Genomic DNA, 4,392 nt, shown 5'->3' on the forward strand with positions numbered 1-4,392 from the left:
CTGTTTCCTATTTCTTGTTTTATTCCATTGTTTTCATGGAAAAATATTCCTCCCAGTTTTTATTTTTTTGAGAACTTGGATGCTCTTAACTTACCTTTATATTTGATGGAAGTTTGATAGTAGGTAATTTGGTGGAGGATAAAAGTCTGGTTGTAAAATTTTTTCTCAGAATTTTGAAAGCATTGTTTTATCATCTTTTGTTCCCAGTATTGCTGACTATAAGACTGATTCTATTCTAATTCCTGAGACTCTGTAAATCTCTTTTTTCCCCATTTGGAAACACTTTTTCTTTCTGGTGCTCTGAAATTCTGTGATGATGTGCCTTGTCTGGGACTTTAAAGAATTACTGTGCTATGCGCGCAGTGAGTTCTTTTAACCAGGAAACTTTTTTTGGGGGGGGCCACATGTTGTGTCATGCAGGATCTTAGTTCCCTGACCAGGGATCCAACCCATGTCCCCTTCAGTGGAAACATGGAGTCTTAGCTATTGGACCACAAGTGAAGTCCCTAACCAGGTAACATCGGTCCATCATTTCTGGAAATTTTTACTTGATTATTTGATAACTTAATTCCATTGATTTTCTTGGTTTGTTTGTACTGGAATTTAGTGTTTTGGGAGGTTGGACCTCTTGGACTGATTTCTTAATTTTTTTTTCCGTTTTGTAATCTTAATTTTCCTTTAAAGTCTTTATTGGAGGTATCAACTATATCTACCATCCTTTTTGTTGATTTTTTAAAATGTCTTTAACAGTATTTTCAGATGACAATTATACATATTACTGTGGGCAAGAAGCCTTTAGAAGAAGTGGTGTAGCCCTCATAGTCAACAAAAGAGTCTGAAATGCAGTACTTGGGTGCAATCTCAAAAATGACAGAATGATCTCTGTTTATTTCCAAGGCAAACCACTCTCTATCACAGTAATCCAAGTCTATGCCCCAACCACTAATGCCAAAGAAGCTGAAGTTGAACAATTCTATGAAGAACTGAAGACTTTCTAGAACTAACACCAAAAAAAGATGTTCTTGTCATCATAGGGGACTGGAATGCAAAAGTAGGAAGTCAGGAGATACCTGGAGTAACAGGCAAGTTTGGCCTTGAAGCAGGGCAAAGGCTAACAGACTTTTGCCAAGAGAATGCACTAGTTATAGTAAACACTCACTTCCAACAACACAAGAGACGACACATGGACATCACCAGATGGTCAATACCAAAATCAGATTGATTATATTCTTTGCAGCCGAAGATGGAGTTCTATATAGTCAGCAAAAACAAGATCAGGAGTTGACTGGCTCAGATCATGAACTCCTTATTGCAAAATTCAAACTTAAACTAAAGAAAGTAGGGAAAAGCCACTAGACCATTCAAGTATGACCTAAGTCAAATCCCTAACAATTATACAGTGGAAGTGAGAAATAGATTTAAGGGATTAGATCTGATAGATAGAGTGCCTAAAGAACTATGGATGGAGGTTTGAAACATTGTATAGGAGGTGGTGATCAAAACCATCCCCAAGAAGAAAGGCAAAAAAGGCAAAATGACTGAGGAGGCCTTACAAATAGCTGAGAAAAGAAGAAAAGCAAAAGGCAAAGGAGAAAAGAAAAGATATATTCATGTAGAGTTCCAAAGAATAGCAAGGATAGATAAGAAAAGTTTTCTTCAGTGATCAATGCAAAGAAATAGAGGAAAACAATAGAATGGGAAAGACTAGAGAGCTCTTCAAGAAAATTAGAGATACCAAGGGAAAATTTCATGCAAAATGGCCACAATAAAGGACAGAAACAGTATGGACCTAACAGAAGCAGAAGATATTAAGAAGAGGTGGCAAGAATACACAGAAGAACTATACAAAAAAGATCTTCACAACCCAGATAATCACAATGGTGTGATCACTCACCTAGAGCCAGACATCATGCAAAGTCAAGTGGGCCTTAGGAAGCATTACTACAAACAAAGCTAGTGGAAGTGATGGAATTCCAACTGAGCTATTTCAAATCTTAAGAGATGATGCTGTTAAAGAGCTGCACTCATTATGCCCACAAATCTGGAAAACTCAGCGGTGGCCACAGGACTGGAAAAGGTCAGTTTTCACTCCAATCCCAAAGAAAGGCAATGCTAAATAATGCTCAAACTACCACACAATTTCGCTCATCTCACACTCTAGCAAAGTAATGCTCAAAATTCTCCAAGTGAGGCTTCAACAGTATGTGAACTGTGAACTTCCAGATGTTCAAGCTGGATTTAGAAAAGGCAGAGGAACCAAAGGTCAAATTGCCAACATCTGTTGGATCAGAAAGGGAATTCCAGAAAAACATCTACTTCTTCATTAACCATGCTAAAGCTTTTGTGTGGATCACAACAAACTGTGGAAAATTTTTAAAGAGATGGGATTACCAGACCACCTGACTTGCTTCCTGAGAAATCTGTATGCAGATTAAGAACAACAGTTAGGAGTCAAAGAATCAGATCTAACATGGAGTCAGACTTGGCTCTTCCCTGTTACCTGAGCTCCCAAAGATTTATAAGATACCCACTTGCTAAACTGCTGCACCTCATGACAGCACCCAACCCAGAGCTGGTCTTCCATCTGCTTGTGCTGTTATCCAAAAAGAGCTTCAGTCCTGTGAGAAGCCCCTCCCTACTCCCTTTTCCAGGATGCCCACCTTCCTCCCCCATGTGGCCTCCCCTGCTGCAAGTTAACCTCTTTGTTGGACTACAGTAAGTTTTTGAAGATGGACAAGCACAGATGATGTCGCCCCTTTAAATATGAGAAGATGAAGCTGGAGAGACAGGCAGAGATGCTGTGCAGGATCACACAGGCTATTAATGCTTGGAGTTCCTCTCGGCTTTTAGTGAAGTGAAGTGAAAGTCGCTCAGTCGTGTCCTACTCTGCGACCGTAGATTATACAGTCCATGGAATTCTCCAGGCCAGAAGACTGGAGAAGAAGAGGCTGGAGAGGGCAGCCTAATCTCTACAGGAATTATCTATTTTGAAAGAATTATTGAGTCCAGACTAAGAAATGGGTGCTGAGAATGAATTTAAGAATTCCCTAGGCTGGTATTCCCTTGCGCCGAAGAACTGATGCTTTTGAAGTGTGGTGTTGGAGAAGGGTCTTGAGAGTCCCTTGGACAGCACAGAGATCAAACCATTCAACCCTTATAGAAATCAACCCTGAATATTCATTGGAAGAACTGATGCTGAAGCTGAAGCTCCAATACTTTGGGCACCTGATGGGAAGAACTGACTCATTGGAAAAGACCCTGATGCTGGGAAAGACTGAAGGGAGGAGAAGGGGACAACAGAGCATGAGATGGTTGGATGACATCACCGACTCCATGGACATGAGTTTGAGCAAGCTCTGAGAGTTGGTGATGGACAGGGAAGCCTGGTGTGTTGCAGTCCGTGGGGTCACAGAGATTCGGACAGGACTGAGCGACTGAACTGAGCTGAACTGAGGCTGGGTTTAACAGATACATGCTACTATGTATAAAAATAGATAACCCACAAGGGCCTGCTATATGTATAGCACAGGGAACTATAGCCAATATTACATAATAATCTACAAGGGAAAGAATCTGAAAAAGAATGTGTGTGTATGTATTTAATTAATTAATTAATTAATTTTTCATTTATTTTTTATCAGTTGGAGGCTAAGTACTTTACAATATTGTAGTGGTTTTTGTCATACATTGACATGAATCAGCCATGGATTTACATGTGTTCCCCATCCCGATCCCCCCTCCCACCTCCCTCTCTACCCGATCCCTCTGGGTCTTCCCAGTGCACCAGGCCGGAGCACTTGTCTCATGCATCCAACCTGGGCTGGTGATCTGTTTCACCCTAGATAATATACATGTTTCGATGCTGTTCTCTTGAAACATCCCACCCTCGCCTTCTCCCACAGAGTCCAAAATTCTGTTCAAAAATATGGAACGCTTCACGGATTTGCGTGTCATCCTTGCGCAGGGGCCATGCTGGTCTTCTCTGTATCGTTCCAATTTTGGTGTATGTGCTGCCGAAGCAAGCACGTGTGTATGTATTTTAAATCAATCTTCTGTACACCTGAAACTCACTCGATATTGTAAATGAACTATACTTTCATTAAAAATTTTTTTTTCCTAGCCTTATTTGGCTAAAATAAAGATTGGGAATAAAAAAAAAAAAAGAACAACAGTTAGAACCAGACATGGAACAACAGACTGGTTCCAAATTGGGAAAGGAGTACATCAAGGCTGTATATTGTCACCCTGCTTATTTAGCTTATATGCAGAGTATATCATGTGAAATGCTGGACTGGATGAAGCACAAGCTGGAATCAAGGTTGCAGGGAGAAATATCAATAACCTCAGATATGCTGATGACACCACCTTTATGGCAGAAAGCGAAGAGAAACT

The 4,392-nt window shown here is 40.4% G+C and overlaps 1 non-coding gene across 1 annotated transcript; it reads right to left on the bottom strand.

Moving 5' to 3' along the window:
• Positions 1-3,919: 3,919 nt before the first annotated feature.
• Positions 3,920-4,026, bottom strand: LOC139037630 (U6 spliceosomal RNA). The gene has a single exon (XR_011490505.1). It is a non-coding gene; the product is annotated as a U6 spliceosomal RNA (small nuclear RNA).
• Between the last annotated feature and the right edge of the window lie 366 nt (positions 4,027-4,392).

Source organism: Odocoileus virginianus, chromosome 11 (genome assembly GCF_023699985.2).
Source record: "Odocoileus virginianus isolate 20LAN1187 ecotype Illinois chromosome 11, Ovbor_1.2, whole genome shotgun sequence".
In the NCBI taxonomy this organism is placed as follows: domain Eukaryota; kingdom Metazoa; phylum Chordata; class Mammalia; order Artiodactyla; family Cervidae; genus Odocoileus; species Odocoileus virginianus.